This window comes from Bufo gargarizans, chromosome 1 (assembly GCF_014858855.1).
Source record: "Bufo gargarizans isolate SCDJY-AF-19 chromosome 1, ASM1485885v1, whole genome shotgun sequence".
NCBI lineage: Eukaryota > Metazoa > Chordata > Amphibia > Anura > Bufonidae > Bufo > Bufo gargarizans.
This window is the reverse complement of record NC_058080.1, coordinates 545,568,564-545,587,109: the sequence shown is the minus strand read 5'-3', so window position 1 is coordinate 545,587,109 and position 18,546 is coordinate 545,568,564. Positions and strand designations below refer to the sequence as shown.

General features: G+C 46.9%; 1 protein-coding gene across 4 annotated transcripts in view; it reads right to left on the bottom strand.

Annotated features, from left to right (window-relative positions):
- LOC122924465 (septin-2A) overlaps positions 1-18,155 on the bottom strand; it is an 85,715-nt gene extending 67,560 nt beyond the window's left edge. For 2 of the 4 annotated variants that reach the window (XM_044275564.1, XM_044275563.1), the window contains exon 1: positions 18,028-18,129. The gene's annotated coding sequence lies outside the window, so the exon portion shown is untranslated. Of the gene's footprint in view, positions 1-18,027 lie in introns of all 4 variants that reach the window. The other 2 variants (XM_044275562.1, XM_044275561.1) reach the window with 2 other exon arrangements.
- Between the last annotated feature and the right edge of the window lie 391 nt (positions 18,156-18,546).

Sequence of the window (18,546 nt, the reverse complement as noted above, 5' to 3'; positions counted from 1 at the left end):
GTACAAAAAGTATTTGCCAAGAATCTCAAATTTACAAAATAAGCGTAGCATTAGCACCAGAATGTTTTCTATGACTATGGCATTATTGTACTTTATTTGGTTTGCAGAGTGCTGTTGCATTGTCTTTTTTTCTTAATGAAAAATATCTGCCATGTGTGACTATAACTAGGGGTGCACCGAAATTCCGGCGGCCGAAAATATCGGCCGAAAATGAACCTGATCCGTTTCGGCCGATATTTGTACATATCGGCAGAAAATAGCAGGGAGGGACTGGGAGGAGGAGCTGGGGGGCCGGTGCGTTCACTGTGCTCCGGCCCCCAGCTCCAGTAGTTATAAAATGTGTACAATTAATAAGGATTCTATTTATGAGGCCCCCTCTGCAGTAGAACATTCAATATAGCCACATCCTACTCACAGGGCTGTTATCTTAATGCTGGCCGGCCGGGCAGACGAGCGGCAGCGTCACGACTGACGTCATGTGCCCGGCCTACTTTCTGAATGAAGGAGGCGGCGCAGGCATGTGACGTCAGTCGTGACGCTGCCGCTCGTCTGCCCGGCCGGCCAGCATTAAGATAACAGCCCTGTGAGTAGGATGTGGCTATATTGAATGTTCTACTGCAGAGGGGGCCTCATGAATAGAATCCTTATTAATTGTACACATTTTATAACTACTGGAGCTGGGGGCCGGAGCACAGTGAACGCACCGGCTCCCAGTCCCTCCCCGCTATTTTCTATTAATTGTACACATTTTATAACTAGTCTGTACTGGAGCGGCAATGGGGGGGGGGGGGGGTCTGTGGATGGCACTGTTATGAGGTGGGGGGGGGGGGTCTGTGGATGGCACTGTTATGAGGTGGGGGGGTCTGTGGATGGCACTGTTATGAGGTGGGTGGGGGTCTGTGGATGGCACTGTTATGGGGTGGGTGGGGGTCTGTGGATGGCACTGTTATGGGGTGGGTGGGGGTCTGTGGATGGCACTGTTATGGGGTGGGTGGGGGTCTGTGGATGGCACTGTTATGGGGTGGGTGGGTAATATGATTTATTAAATTCATGAAAAAATTATTAATAAAATCATTAAAAAAAAAGTATTTTAAAAGTATTTGGGCAAAAAGGCAGTTTCGGTTTCGGTCAAGGGGCATCCTGAATTTTCGGTTTCGGACCAGAATTTTCATTTCAGTGCACCCCTAACTATAACCTTATCTGGCAGGTATTTTTTTGGCTGAAAATCCATTTTATACACACGATAGGGCTGTGCATGTTCAGATGAGCAGTCGCAGAATTTCATGCAACATATCTGCTGTGAAATGACCTAATACATGGGTTGTCTACCAATCCAGCTGCATCCCAAACCATGAAACAGCAGTGGAACATGACTAATTATTTTTAGCCCAAAAAGAGCAGAATGCAATAATTTAAAAAATAAATAAATAAAAATAACTGCCCACATTGCCTTTAGAAAAAATGGTCATGCGCACAACCCCTTTAAAGGGAATCTGTCACCTGCTTTTACCATTTTAAGCTGGCACCATCGCTATGATCACTAAAGTAGTTTATTTCCAGGAGTCTTTCTTTTTACTTTATTTCGTTTTGTAGTTTTGATATAAAAGCGCTTTTTATGATATGCTAATGAGGCTCCAAGGTGCCCAGAGGGACGTTTTTTTCCTTCTCCGGTGCCCAGTGACGCCCCCCTGCAGTGCCCAAGAACGCCTCCTGATGCTCAAATAACCTCCCACAGCCCGGCAAACGGTTTCGCCCCCTCCCCACGTCATAGTCTACCTTATAGAAATGCCCCGTCCTTCTTCCTGTCTGCGGCCAGAAAACTTGCGCAGGCGCAGTACCGCCTGCGGCCTGCGCGATCAACCACCTCCTGAGGGCAACAGCGCTCAGGTTACATCACTGGGCTCGGCGCATGCCCAGTGAGACTTTTGCCCTCAGGAGGTTGATGATCGCGCAGGCCGCAGGCGGTACTGCGTCTGCGCGAGTTTTCTGGCCGCAGACAGGAAGAAGGATGGGGCATTTCTATAAGGTAGACTATGACGTGGGGAGGGGGCGGAACCGTTTGCCGGGCTGTGGGAGGTTATTTGAGCATCAGGAGGCGTTCTTGGGCACTGCAGGGGGGCGTCACTGGGCACCGGAGAGTGAAAAAAACGCCCCTCTGGGCACCTTGGAGCCTCATTAGCATAACATAAAAAGCGCTTTTATATCAAAACTACAAAACGAAATAAAGTAAAAAGAAGACTCCTGGAAATAAGGTACTTTAGTGAACATAGCGATGGTGACAGCTTAAAATGGTAAAAGCAGGTGACAGATTCCCTTTAAGGAACAACAGTTCTTGTTGTAGAAACTTGAGTGTAAATAAGATTAATGGGGTTCCCTGGGATTTTCATACGGATAGCCTATCCTTAGGATAGGTGATCAATAGGGAGGGGGTCTGACGCCTGCCAATAGGAGGCTGCAGCACTCACCAGAGCTCAGTTGAACTTCCTCACGGTTCACCAAGCACAGCGCTGTACACTGTATAGTAGGGTTGTTTCGATGCCAACATTTTGATTCGGTTTCGATACCACACATAAAAAATTAAAACACCAGAAAAAGTAGAGCGAGTTCTGCATTTTATGGAACGTCTGGCCCATAATCGATCAGTCTATCCTATTTTTGGGGGGGACAAGGTGAAAAAAAAGTCGAATCATGCATATTTTAACATGGTTATAATGGAAAATAATAGCATTCTATCTTAATACAAAATGCTAAGTAAAATAGGGATGGAGGGGGTTAAAAAAAAAATTTCAACTCACCTCAGAACACCCGGCTTCTCTTCTTTCTTCTTCTTTGATGACCTGGGAGAAAAGGACCTTTGGTGACGTCACTGCGCACATCACATGATCCATCAGCAGTGATGCATGAAAATCACCTCTCATGTCCACAGCCCCATAGAAATGAAAGGGTCCGGATTCAGTGCTGGTGCAATGCGTTCACCTCACGCATTGCGCCCGCGCGGGAAAACTAGTGTGAAAAAGGCCTTAGGGTAAATAGAACTTCACACTCTCCCTGCTGCCCTGTGCTTTGTACACACAGCAGCAGGGAGCTGACTATGGCAGCCAGGGCTTCAGTAGCTTCCTGGCTGCCATGGTAACCGATCGGAGCCCCAGGCTTACACTGCCACCAATGAGGAGGAGTGGAGAGGGGACCCTTTGGCCACTGCCACCAATGATTTTAATACTGGGGGGAGAGCGCACTGTGCCACCAATGATTTTAATACTGGGGAGGAGGAGGGGAAGGCGCACTGTGCTACTAATGATTTTAAATACTGGGGAGGAGGGCGCACTGCCCAATGATCGCAGCTTCCTTTCATAGAGGCTGGGCAACGGCTATGTGATTCTGCACCCAGCCTCCTGTATTTGTATTAAATGTTAACTTTCATTGGTGGCGCAGTGCGTCCGCCCCTCCTCCGCCCCTCTCTCTCCTCATTGATGGCAGCGGCGGCACAGGGGGAGGGAGAGAGCGACTCCTCCCCTGTGCTGCTGAGGAGAACATGGAGCGCGCTGACAGCAGCGCTCTCCATGCTCTGTGATACTAGACTGCGCAATAGTGAAGCCTAGTATTGAAAAAAAGGCTAATCCCGGTATCGAGGTCGATACCGGACAAAAGTATCGATTGGGTATCGAAAATTCGATACCCGAAATAACCCTACTGTATAGCAGTTCAGCCCTATTTATCTGAATGGGACTGAGCTGCACCTAGGCCAGTGGTGGCAAACCTATGGCACGGGTGCCAGAGGCGGCACTCAGAGCCCTCTCTGTGGGCACCCGCACCCTGGAAAAAGTCTATGGTGTACCAATATGCCTTAGAGTTTTCCTGCCATTCATCAGCACAGGGCGCACTATGAACAGCACAGGCCGCGCATTGTATGTAGGCAGGGTATTATAGCTAAATGATAAAGTACATGGCAGATATACTATATTGGACTGTAGTATTCAGGTTAAATTGCCGTGTTGGCACTTCGCCCTAAATAAGTGGGTTTTGGGTTGCAGTTTGGGCACTTGGTCTCTAAAAGGTTCGCCATCTCTGACCTAGGCCATGTGACCGATGAACATGACATCACTGGCCTGGGAAGAGGCTTAAAGGGAACCCGTCACCAGTTTTATGGTGTCCTAACTAAGGGCAACATAAATAAGTGACTGATTCTTTGAGCAAAATGCTGGGTCACTTTCTTTGATTGACCCAGTCAATCTGCCAACATCTTGTATTGAAAAGCTCCAGCTCATAATGAGGAGTCCTGAATATTCATGAGCTCCTGACTCTCCCCGCCTACCTGCTGCTGAATGACAGTTATTTTCCATATGAATCAGCAGCAGGTGGGCAGGGGAGTAGCTATAGCTCTGAATAAAAAGCCGGAATTAGACTTACCGGTAATTCAATTTCCACGAGATCACCACGACGGCTACAAGGAGATTGACCCCTGACCTCTGTAGGGGCAGGAACAGAGAGAGGGTTTAAATCCCCCCCTCCCACCACCAACACCAGTGTGTCCAAAATTACAGAGACAGAAAAAAAGTGGTGAGAACAAAACATACTAAACCGAGGGTATTACTTCATAACCTCCCAGGTAAGGCTTAAGGAAGGGTAGGGAATATATGTGCCGTCGTGGTGATCTCGTGGAAATTGAATTACCGGTAAGTCTAATTCCGGCTTTCCACTTCATCACCACGACGGCTACAAGGAGATATAAAAAATTATAGCTTAGGGGGGGACGACCGCCTGAAGGACTTTCCGTCCAAAAGACAAGTCTGAGCTGGATAGGTCTAACCTATAGTGTTTTGTAAAGGTGTGGATGTTAGACCACGTAGCGGCTTTACAAATGTCTTCAAGGGAAGCTCCGGCCCGTTCTGCCTGGGAGGAGGACATGGCCCGGGTAGAGTGAGCTCTCAAATTTGAGGGGCAAGACAGGTCTTGGGACCCGTAAGAAATGGAAATGGAGTCTTTTATCCACCGTGCTAGAGAGGATCTGGAGGCTTTCAGACCCTTATTCTTCCCCGAGAAGAGGACAAACAGGTTATTAGATCTACGGAAACCCTTTGACACCAAGATACCGCAAGACAGAGCGTCTTACGTCTAGAGTGGAAGTCCGATTCCCTATCGTTAGAGGGATTATTGCAAAAGGAGGGTAGGACTATCTCCTGGTTTCGGTGGAAATCCGATACAACTTTAGGCAGGAACCCCGGATCCAATTTAAGAATAATCCTATCATCGGTGATACGGAGATAGGGTTCCTGTATCGATAATGCTTGGATCTCGCCTATCCTTCTTGCAGACGTGATGGCCACCAAGAAAGCGGTTTTAAATGATAGATGTTTGATGGAACAATCAGATAGGGGTTCGAATGGAGCGAGAGTTAGGCCGGTGAGTACCACGTTAAGGTCCCAGTTGGGGATCCTAGATTTTAGAGAGGGACGTAGACGGGAGGCAGCTTTCATGAATCTCCTGATCCAGTGATGACTGGCTATATCGCGATCAAAGAAGCAGGCTAGTGCCGAGACCTGTACCTTTAGGGTAGAGGGTCTGAGACCTAGTTCAAGTCCCTGCTGGAGGAAGTCCAAGATCTTCAAGAAATTGGGCGGCTCTAAGTTTGGGGCTGGGTTCCCCATCCATGTACAGAATCTCTTCCAAATTTTTAGATAAATTGAGAAGGTAACCTTCTTCCTACTAGCTTTAAGGGTAGTTATCACTTGGTCCGAGAGCCCCTGTGACCTCAACTTCTGGACCTCAGGATCCAAGCTGACAATTTGAGGAAGCTTGGGTCTGGATGTAGTATTGGGCCTTGGTGAAGCAGGTCCCTCCTGGCAGGAAGAGGCCATGGGTCCTCTACTGACAGATTCCTTAGAGCAGGAAACCAGCTCCTCTTCGGCCAATAGGGAGCTATCAGGATTAGTGTCGTATCTTCTAGGTAGAGTTTCTGGATTACTCTGGGAAGTAGAGGCAATGGTGGGAACGCATAACTGAGATCCCAGTCCCAACGAATTGTGAGCGCATCCAACGCCCAGGGATTGTCCCGTGGGTTTAATGAACAGAACGTCGGTACCTTTGCGTTTCTTTTGGATGCGAATAGATCCACCTGTGGAGTGCCCCATCTTCCTGCCAGCAGCTGGAACACTTCTGGATTCAAGGACCACTCTGTCTGGTCTATCGACTGGCGACTGAGATAGTCCGCTTCTACGTTCAGTATCCCTTTTAAGTGGATTGCGGAGATGGAATTCACGTGGGATTCTGCCCAGTTGAAGATCTTCTTTGTAATAGACATCAGTTTCTCCGATCTCGTGCCTCCCTGGTGAGATAGGTACGCCACCGTCGTCGTGTTGTCTGAGAGAATCTTTACATGTTGACCCCTCAGAAGTATCTCTGCGGTTTTCAGGGCTTTCCAGACCGCTTCTAGTTCCCTGAAATTGGAGGACTGAGAGCGGATAGTTGGGGTCCAGGAACCCTGAAACCAACGGTCTCCCACTGTCGCTCCCCATCCTTTCTCGCTTGCGTCTGTAAGCACCTGAATGTAGGGGATTTTCTCCCAAACGACCCCCAAGGACAGATTGCTTGTGTTCTTCCACCAATCTAGGGAGGTTTTTACTGCCGGAGGGATCATGACCTTCTGATCCAAGGAGGCCTGCTGTCTGTTCCAAGCTCTCAGGATCCACGACTGGAGGGATCTGAAGTGGGACTGGCTCCAGGGGACGGACGTGATGCAGGACGAGAGGAGACCCAGGAGACTCATAGCTTCTCTTATAGGACAGGACCTCCTGTGCTGGAATCGTCGGACCTTTAATTGAAGGTTTCTGACCTTGTCTGGCGGAAGGAAGGTACGTTGTGTTTGAGAATCCAGGATAACGCCCAGGAACTGGATAGTGCTGGAGGGCACTAGGTTTGATTTCTTCAAGTTCACCAACCAACCCAGATCCTGGACAAGGGACAGAAAGGACTGCAGGTCTGTTCTGAGTTCTTCCTCTGAGTTGCCGACTAGGAGGAAATCGTCCAGGTACGGTATGACCACCAGTCCCTTGTGTCTCAAGAAGGCCATCATCTCCACTACCAGCTTTGTAAACACTCTGGGTGCAGATGATATCCCAAAGGGAAGGGCCGTAAACTGGTAGTGACGGATTACCCTCTTGTGGTCCTGAATGGCGAACCTCAAGAACCTTTGTGACTCTGGATGAATTGGGACGTGATAGTATGCGTCCTGGAGGTCTACTGAGCACATCAGGGCATTCCTTTTTATCAATGGAATCAGGGATTTCAGGGATTCCATCCTGAACTTCCGATAGATGACAAATTTGTTCAGGGCTTTCAGATTTATGATCGTACGGAACGAGCCTTCTTTTTTCTCTACCAAAAACAGGTTTGAGTAGAAACCTTGTTTTTGCTGTGTTGGCGGGACCTGTATTATTACGTCCGTTGCCAGAAGGCTTTGGATTCCTTCCAATATCTTTCCGCGTACTTTGGGGGAATGTAGGTTGGTAACAATGAAGCGGTTTGGGGGAGATGAAGAGAGTTCGATCCGGTACCCGGATCTTATGATGTCCCGGACCCAAGGGTTCGGAGTAATGAACTCCCAAGGAGTCAGGAAGTTCTTCAATCTCCCCCCCACTCTGACGTCATTGTTTATCCGAGGGTTTACTCTGGGAGGAGGAGGGGGTAATCCTACCCCTGCCCCCTTTAGGGTAACTCCAGCGTCCTGACTTCCCTTTACCCTTAAAGGGATTGTTCTGGCTAGTGGGGGCCCGAAAGGGATATTTCCTTTTGTAGGGTCTCTCTTCTGGGAATCCCTTTTTCTTGTCCGCCGCTTTCTCCAGGATACGGTCTAGGACGGGCCCAAAGACGTATTCCCCTGAGAACGGGATGGAGCAAAGCTTCATCTTCGATGTGTTGTCGCCCGACCAGCTTTTCATCCATAGGGCGCGACGGGCCGCATTGGAGAGTCCCGCGTCCTTTGCGGCGAATCTGACCGATTCCGCTGAGGCGTCAGCCATAAATGCTGTGGCGGATTTTAACAGGGGGAGGGATCTCAAGATCTCATCCCTAGGAGTATTATCTGTGATACGAGATTCCAGTTCCTCTAGCCACAGTTTCATGGATCTTGCCACTGAGGTAGCAGCGATGTTTGTTTTTAAGACAAGCATCGCTGCTTCCCAAGATTTTTTTAAGAGGCTATCTGCTTTCCTGTCCATGGGATCACGCAGTTGAGAGGTGTCTTCAAAGGGCAAGGCAGTCTTTTTATTGACCTTTGCCACCTGAATATCAATTTTTGGTGTTTCGCTGAAGATTTTAACTTCGTCCGTGTCAAACAACAGCCGGTTTCTAAAGGACCTGGATACCCCCAACCTTTTTTCTGGGTTGGACCACTCGTCCAGCACCATATCCCGTATGTTCTCATTGATTGGGAATACCCGGGTTTTTTTAACCCTGAGCCTCCCAAACATCTCATCCTGGACTGAGTGTGCTTTAGGGGTTTCTTCGACCCCCATAGTGGCCCGGACTGCCCTTAATAGGTCAGGCATCTCGTCCAAGGAGAAGCAGAATCTTTGTTCTGATTCTGGAGTCTCAAGATCAGAGAAGACCACCTCGTCCTCCCGTGTTCTGGAGGACGAGGCCTCCTCCTCTATAATCTCTGGATCAGATAGTGAAGGGGATGGGCCCCTATGTCTTTTTGAAGGGGGTTCATCCCTGGGTAAAGGTATCTGAGAAAAGGAGGTTTTGACTTCCTCATGGATCATGGACCTTAGATCTTTAAGGAAAGAAGGCTGTTCCTCGGCAATCACATTAGATATGCAGTCCTTACAGAGTTTTTTACGATAGTCGTCCGGTAGCCGTTTGAGGCAGGACACACATTTGGACTGTTTTTTGATCTTTCTCTGAGCCTCCTTAGTGACCTGGGGAGAACAACCCTAATTAGCTATGGTAAGTACACATGCCAACAGCAGGATATAGCCCCAAGCCAGAGATGTGGAGGAGGAGGAACAAGTAACCTGGTACAGTGTAAAGACAAGTACAGGGTAAGAAAAAAAGCGCTTCCCCACAGGGGACTTACTACAGGCGGCACAGAAGGGTCTCCAGGGGAGCGGGGTTCAGCCGACATGACTGCACACTGGCTCCGGTACACTGACAATCGGCGCTGCTGCGCGCGAAAATTTGAACTCGGAGACGCCTCTGAATGACGTCACTTCCTTTCGGCACCCGGAAGTGACGACGGCCGTTATCCTGAAGCGCTTAGGCGCGCACCCGGCGATAGCCAAACAGGCCCGGCGGGAGATCGCGACCGGGAGCAGGCTCACATATAATAATGGAGCGAGGCCTCCCTCCTTCGCCCCTGCCCAGCGTTAGTACGGAGACCGCAGGAGGGCAGGGGGAACACCCGGTAGGTGTCAGGAAGTTCTGCTATATCTTCATCTCCCCGCAGGGAGACTCTCTCTGCCCCTGTCCTCTGTAGGGACAGGAAACACTGGTGTTGGTGGTGGGAGGGGGGGATTTAAACCCTCTCTCTGTTCCTGCCCCTACAGAGGTCAGGGGTCAATCTCCTTGTAGCCGTCGTGGTGATGAAGTGGAAAAAACGCTGGACTCAATGACATCACGCCGGACTCGAATCAGCTCATTAGCATGCGGCATCTTTGTGTGTATATTACGAGGTAACCATCTGTCACACCAGTACCGCAGCCTCTTCAAACTGCTGATTTTCCTGGGGACAGGCTATCAATAGCAAAACCCCTTTAAGGGATAGCTTTTGTGGCTGCTTCACAGTCTGTTGCAGGGAAGTAAAAGACAATGGTGGTAATTTACGAACAGATATAAGGAACTTTCCGGCTTATTTGAGCCGCAATATGCGACTTTTTTCCCCTTTTCCGCCGCTCACGCTAGGTCTAAAAAAAAAAAAAAAAAAAAAAAAAAAGAAGGGGGGGGGGGTGGTAAAGGGCAGGCCCCTCTCATTTATCATTTTCTACACCTGTTTTAGGTGTATTAAATGGTCTAAAGTCAGCCTAAGTTATGTACAGGCCGGCACCTCTAGATAACTTAGGCGAACCACCAGAGCAGGAGGGATGAAGAACGGCGTGTAAATGTCCCCCAAAGTTTATTTCCCCCCATCCTGATACTGTTTGATGGAAAGGAGAGAGCTTGCTGGAGAATGGTGATGAGACAGCCTCAGAGATGGACGCTGTTCTAACGGCGAGATTGAGTCACACCATGACTAATGCTCCATACAGACTCATCTAAATGTCACCCTGCCACAAACAGGAAGTGAATGGGGACCAAACATGGACTAAAGAAGTCCAGAAGTACACAAACATTTACTAGTCTGACCAGCCAACTATAACATCAAGATATGGCCACACGACAGACGGAAATATCATTGTTGAGGGGGGTACACAAAGGATACAATTCTGGTCATTTCTCTTGTGTTAATGGTTAATGTTAGGCAGCAAAAAACACCGTCCTCTACCCATTAAAATAGACATGTACCCCAGAAAGCATGCTTATAGGAGAGGGCCATCTAATAGCCAGCCTCAGCAGCAAGCGAATAACATACTATGTATCATAGACATCAACTAGCCTTTGCAGAGAGAGTTGAGCCTCTCGGTGTAACAGCAACGCCCCCGTTGCTCCTGGAGGCTCATTTGCATATAGTAAAACATAATTTTTCTCAGCAAGGCAGGCACATATGACCATGGGACCAACACGGATGCCTTCAGCGGCCAAGCGCACATGGAACAGGTCAGCCAGTGTCATAGGTACAAATCTGCTGACGACGAAGGAAGTTGGGGACTGATGAGTTTTTATAAAGGAAAACAGTCTAATTCATTTTTTCTTAATAGATTGCTCGATTAATCGTAAAAAAAATAATCTGCAGAATACTCGATTTCTAAAATAATTGTTTACTGCAGCCCTACTTGGGGTGGGGGGGGTTCACATCACGTTTTTTGGCATCCATTTGATATATACGTTGTAATATAAAATAAAAAAAAAAGGGGATACAAAAGTGTAGCACACCGCGCTTTTCCATCCCGCAGAGTCTGGTAATAAAACGTATACTTTTTTTTTTTACAATGGAACTCAATGCGACTGTATGGCATCCAGCAGAGGCATCCGACAATCTATACATTTTTTGCATACATTAAACGGATGGCAAAATGTGATATGTACCTATCCCTATTTAGTGAATAAAGCTACTATATTCTTTAAACTGCATATTGGAGACAGAGCTGCGTTTTTTTCTATCGTTAGCTTTGTGGGATTTTGAACCTGGATGAAGCCACCCTCCAGAGCCATGCGCCGCTGATTCCCTTTGCTGGGGTCCAATGAGATAATAATATTATTAATAATAGATTGCTGTCTGGATAATGGCTGTATTCATGCTCCCGCTGCTCCTAACCACGTGACCATATGGATATCATGCTAAGAGACTGTAAAATATTCTATCTGCATTTCAGTATCACTTATTCCTGAGAAAAGCAACACTAATAATAAAATGTCCACCAACAACAAAAATAAAGAATATAGGGCAGGCAACCCACTCCCCACCTGACCGTGAAAAAAGGAAAGTGAACAGAAAGTTCCGCCAAGAAATAAGAAGCTGAGGGGCCATGTAGTCTCTTCAGATGCCCAAGCCGTTTACCCGCCCCACCCCACCCTCGCCAATACAGGATACAGAAATCATTTAATCACATTCCAAGAAAAACTATTTACCCAACTCTGTGTTAAATGCCAAGCCCCTCATCCTGTTCAGACCAGCGCGCCTGCACAGGATGTCACAGGCATTGAGCTGCGCAGTCACACAGGGATGTCAGGTTTTGCAGTGTTTTATTCACCAGCCAAATGTTAGCTATGAATGAACAGAAATTATTCACTACTATCAACACAATGCGAGTTTGTGCTGTTCTAAAGGCTATGGACCCCGGTGGATCAGATTTATGCCCTATATACAGGAGAGGGGCTAAGCATCTGATCTCCCGGGGTCCGACCACAGGGGCTGTGTTCCCACATTTGGGATGGAGTAGCAGATATGCACGCATGTCTGTAACTTCATTCCGGTTGGAAGTAGCGCTCGGCTATCTCCAGCAGTCCGCTAGAGTTGAAAGGAGCCGCAGTGTGCATGTGTGCCCACCGCTCCATTCAAACAGGGGAAGAAGGGCTCCTGTTCTCGTGAATGGTGGGGGGACCCCCTCATTCGAACCCCTGCTGATCAGGAAACAGCACAAAACGGCACATCCACCCATTACAGTAGCAGGACATCATCATATCATCAAACCTCTGTTATTGCGGGAGGAAAAAACACTAAACGATGTTTCAATCATGAACCTCTCAAGCTTGAGAAACACTCCTATCCGAGCCGTCACATTGCCACAAGCCATACGGATACACGCACTCGTTCAGCCGACAGCTAAAGGCTACCTGCGCATGCTTCGGATCACGAGTTATACAATATTTACCATGCAGAATTTGACCTGCGGTGCGAATTTTGAAACCGGCAGTGTGTCAACTGTTTGTGTGGTAGACTTGCAATACAAAGGGTGAAATCCGCACCTGCAAGTTAAAAATGTAGATTTTGGTGCCTATATGGTATGGAAAAGCAGAGAAATCCACACAGAGTTTCTGTTACGAAACCTGCACCCATGTGTGGGTGCCTAAAGTGTCCGCATACTGAGCAGTGGAGACAGAACATATATATTGCATTTCAGCACTTGGATGCTATTGTTCCTTAAGAATTTTTAGGTTGTTTTTAAGAGACCCTAAAAGTGTCACTGCCCCTCCCCGTTCAATGGTTCTCACAAGAGGAGCGCTCTTTACAAGCATTCGTGGAATGTCTCAGAGAGAGGGACCCCACTTCCTGGGAACGCATTTTACTTCCCTCCTAAAACTGAACGTAGACAAGGGGTAAAGTGCCATTTCTTTTGTGCCAGGACGCTGCACGTTCTCCCTTCACAGGCCGCCTGTGGGCCAGATTGTGCACAATTCTGGGAACCGGGCATCTCAGGAATATCTATGATGTGCTGCTGATTAAACCGGGGTGCCATAGGAAACAGCCCTGCGGACGAAGTGCCCAGGGTCCAGCAGAAGCTCTGATTGGATTTCCGGCAGGAGATGAAGGCTCTTCTCATCAGAGTGAATGCGATGTCTATACCACATTACTAGTAATCACTCCCATCAGATGGGAGTGATTCTGTTCACACTAGCATCCTGTGACCGATCCAATTCTTATGGATATGTCATAAATGTCGAGATTGAACGCCCCCTTTAACAGAAACTCATAACAAGACTTTTCAGGTTATAGATACTGAGGACATAACCTCAGGATAGGTCACCAATATCAGATTGGTGGGGGTCCGACACACGCACCGAACCTGCTGTTCACAGCAGCGGCCAGAACTAAGGCTAGGGCTACACTGGTCATGACTAGGTTCGCAGAGTAGTGGTAATGAATGGGATTGCAGCGCAGTGTTGGATTTTCTACGACTCGCGCTGCAACCCCATTTATTTCTACGGGATCACCGCTACTCTGTTGTCAGCGTGTAGCCCTAGCCTAACAAAGAATGCAGCCGGAAGCAGAAGGATCCATGAACTAGTGGCAGAACCGGGCTACTGCACCTCCGCTTCCAAGCGCATATCTATAACCCCTTTAATATTACAGGAATGCATGGAGAAATTCAGCTGCCAGCATGGCAAAATAAAGCCAGGGCAAGATACCTAAGAAGAGGGCTTCAGACCCTCGAAACACGTTGAGTTCTAAATTAATAAAATGATTGACCAGAAGCCACGTGTGTAGGCGGCGTTCAAATATTCACATCTCTATATACGATCCTGGCCGGGGGGGAAAATAGTCCCAGGTGTCTTGAGCTTATCCTGGTGACTGCCCCCCCTGTGAAGTGAGTGGATTTGATTTTAATTTTAGTATTTTATGATTTCCAATATCACCACTATAAAGCTGAGGTGTTTTTTCTAAAACTCCGAGCTCTCATAATAGACCTAGGTGAAGGTCTTTTCCTACATCTTAAACACTGATGAGAACTAATCTGTATCTTTATCACGACTAATGACTAAGAGATTTGGCGCCTGGTACGTGTTTCAAACTTTTTCTCCACGGGTGTAAAAGGGCTTCTTTTTCTTTGTCCTCTCTACATCGCCTATATCTCTCTAAACGTGGGCAAGGGCAATCCTTGACCCTCTGAAGCGCTTGAGCTGCCTATCTTGTTCTATAGTTGCAGACGAGCATAACTCCTACACATATACATATATAATATATATATACATATATATATATATATATATATATATATATATATATATATATATATATATATATATATATATATATATATATATAGTTCTCTATAGAACTGACTTTTCACCCCCTGGCGCCTCTGAAAACCTCTACTCTAGGTACTTACTTTGTGACTCCTGGTCCGTTTCTAAGACCAGGGAGTTCAAATTGCACCGTAATCCTCATTTTGTATTTTTACATTCTGTTTCATCAGATCTCCAGCCTGCCAGCGGCGATCATTTGCTGGCAGGCTGTAGATGTGATTTTTTTTAACCCCTAAAAGGTATATTACACGCTGTTTTGATAACAGCGTCTAATATACCTGCTACCTGGTCCTCTGGTGGTCCCTTTTGCTTGGATCAACAACCAGAGGACACAGGTAGCTCTATAAAGTAGCACCAAACACCACTACACTACACCCCCCCCCCCCCCGTCACTTATTAACCCCTGATCACCCCCCTGTCATTGATCACCTCCCTGTAAGGCTCCATTCAGACGTCCGTATGTGTTTTGCGGATCCGCGAATCCACAAAACACGGACACCGCATATCCGCAAAACACGGACACCGGCAATGTGCTTTCCGCATTTTGCGGATCCGCACATTGCCAGAACTATATAGAAAATGCCTTTTCTAGTCCGCAATTGCGGACAAGAATAGGACATGTTCTATAGGCTCTACAAAAAACGCTGTGTTCGCCCGATCAGGCCTGATCTTGTGCGCACACTTGCGTTCAGTCCGCCCCACTGCAGTGACAGAATTATTATTTTTTTTGCGGAAATTGATTTTTTGTTTTTTCTTACAAAGTCTCATATTCCACTAACTTGTGACAAAAAATAAAATCTTACATGAACTCACCATACCCCTCACGGAATCCAAATACATAAAAAATTTTAGACATTTATATTCCAGACTTCTTCTCACGCTTTAGGACCCCTAAAAAGCCAGGGCAGTATAAATACCCCACATGTGACCCCATTTCGGAAAGTAGACACCTCAAGATATTCGCTGAGGGGCATAGTGAGTCCATGAAAGATTGAACTTTTTGTCACAAGTTAGCAGAAAGGGAGACTTTGTGAGGAAAAAAAAAATGGATCAATTTCCGCTAACTCGTGCCAAAAAACAAAAAAAAACAAATTCTATGAACTCACCATGCCTCTCACGGAATACCTTGGGGTGTCTTCTTTCCAAAATGGGGTCACACGTGGGGTATTTATACTGCCCTGGCATTTTAGGGGCCCTAAAGCGTGAGAAGAAGTCTGGAATCCAAATGCATAAAAAATGCCCTGTGAAATCCTAAGGCCCCTTTCACACGGGCGAGTATTCCACGCGGGTGCGATGCGCGAGTTGAACGCATTGCACCCGCATTGAATCCGGACCCATTCATTTCTATGGGGCTGTTCACATGAGCAGTGATTTTCACGCATCACTTGTGCGTTGCGTGAAAATCGCAGCATGTTCTATATTCTGCATTTTTCACGTAACGCAGGCCCCATAGAAATGAAAGGGGTTGCGTGAAAATCGCAAGCATCCACAAGCAAGTGCGGATGCGGTGTGATTTTCACGCATGGGTTCTAGGTGACAGTCTATTCACTGTATTATTTTCCCTTATAACATGGTTATAAAGGGAAAATAATAGCATTCTGAATACAGAATGCTTAGTAGGTGATCAATTGAGGGTTAAAAAAAATAAAAATAATTAACTCACCTTCTCCTCTTAATCGCGTAGTTCCCGGTCTCTTCTTTACTTCTTTAATGATGAGCTGTGGGCTAAAGGACCTGTGGTGACGTCAGATCACATGCTCCAATCACATGGTCCATCACCACAGTGATGGACCATGTGATCTGACGTCACCACAGGTCCTAGCCGGTAGTTCATCATTAAAGAAGTAAAGAAGAGACCGGGAACTACGCGATCAAGAGGAGAAGGTGAGGTAATTATTATTATTTTTTAACCCTCAATTGATCACCTACTAAGCATTCTGTATTCAGAATGCTATTATTTTCCCTTTATAACCATGTTATAAGGGAAAATAATATAATCTTCAGAACATCAATCCCAAGCCCGAACTTCTGTGAAGAAGTTCGGGTTTGGGTACCAAACATGCGCGATTTTTCTCATGCGCGTGCAAAACGCATTACAATGTTTTGCACTCGCGCGTGTTCCCGCAACGCACCCGCCTGTTATCCTGCCAAAAATATGACGCCCGTGTGAAAGAGGCCTTAAAGGTGATCTTTAGAATTTGGGCCCCTTTGCGCACCTAGGCTGCAAAAAAGTGTCACACATGTGGTATCACCGTACTCAGAAGAAGTAAGGCAATGTGTTTTGGGGTGTCTTTTTACATATACCCATGCTGGGTGAGAGAAATATCCCTCTATAATGACAACTTGCAAAAATTTCGATTAATAACAAAAAAGTAAAGATGTCAGCAGCAATGAAATACCACCAAATGAAAGCTCTATTAGTGAGAAGAAAAGGAGGTAAAATTCATTTGGATGGTAAGTTGCATGACCGAGCGATAAACGGTGAAAGTAGTGTAGTGCAGAAGTGTAAAAAGTGGTCTGGTCATTAAGGAGGTTTAAGCTAGGGGGGCTGAGGTGGTTAAAGAGGAGCTGTCACCGCTCCTGATAGGTCTGTTTTACTAACTACTTGCGTTCCCCATGTAACAACAATTCTAGGGCATCTATTCTCATCACTCTATGGTGTGCCATTCTATTATTCCTCCTAGAAGACAATTAGTAAATTGCCAGAAGTCTGCAATAAAAGTCCAGATGGGTAACCCGTTGTGGTGTGTCCCTGCAGAGTCTGCCACTATCCCATCCTGCAGGGACATACTCCCAACTGGTAACAGCCATGTGGACCTTCATTGCAAACCTCTGGCGGGAATAGAAGAAGAAGAACGGCACAACATAGAATTATATGAATAGAAACCCCAGAATTGTTATCACATGGGGAATAAAAAGTAGTTACTAAAACAGACATGTTAGCAATGACAGCTCCTCTTTATTTATTTATTTTTGTCAAAACAGCCAGGATGTGCTAAAAGAAAAAAATATATATAATAATAATAATAATAATAATAATAATAAAATAAAAAAAATCATTAATCACTGATCCCCTTCTTTCCCACACTGGTCAGGTCGCCAACGTTCAGCCAGGAGGGCATTTCCAGCCATTTATTTGGGTCAAGCAGGGGCCAGACAGTAAAGAGCAGTGGTGGAGGATTGCGGAGTATTATTTTTTATTTTTACCCTATTCTGGCCCTTTTGCTCCCTCAGACAACCCCTTTATCCAGCCGGAAACACGGACAGGAGGAAAGCTTGGCCTTTCATCTCCTCCCCGACAGCAGGCCAGAGAGAGGATACGCACAGAAAACACACATTTCTGCATTTAGAATTTTGGCTGTCTAACATTATTGGGTAAACTGCACAGAAAAAAATAAATAAAAATCATCTGCCAACCCTGATCCAGCCTTGAGACTGCATATGCCAAGCTGGCAGCTGAGTATACAGAGTATATACCCATCAAGGCAATGGCACTGTATACCAGGAGCCATGCATACAGTGTGAGGCCATCAGGAAGCCTAGCACCTGGGGAAGTAGTGCAGTGCTAGGTGACAATCCTATCCTGTGTGTGACAGGACAGGTATGGACCACACAGGTGCCCACCCAGTACATAGAAGGCAGCCTATGCATTATAGCAGATACTAGACCATGGCCGCCGGCCCCCCTCACCTGACCGCAGACACTTCAAGCTTCCGCTTGGACACACCGGGCGCTCAGATCACGGTGCCGCTCTACTTTGGAATCCGGGCCCCTCCCAACCGCAGACCTCCACAGTCCCACAATGCACCGCGGCGGCAGTCAACTCGATGGTATGTCACAAGGAAGAGCAATGGTAGAGATGAGCGAGCGTGTTCCAGAGCGTCTCACCAGCTGGGAGGATGGAAGGCTGTACGATGGTCTGCTGTGGACATGTCACGTATCGAGGGGCTCTGGCTACAGTTTTAGAATGAATTGTTTGCTAGTAAAATGCTGCGGATTTTCACTTATATTCAGTATTGGCTTCTACTTAAAGGGATTGTCCAGCCAGAACTTCTATCATCTGGACATGTGCCCCTGAATATAAATAGAAGAATCACCTGCCACGACAGTTTGGCCAGTGCTGCTTCCAATCCTGTGACCACTGCAGCCAATCCTAGGCCGCAGTGGTCACGTCGACTTGAACAGTACCTCACAGCTGTGACGTAATGT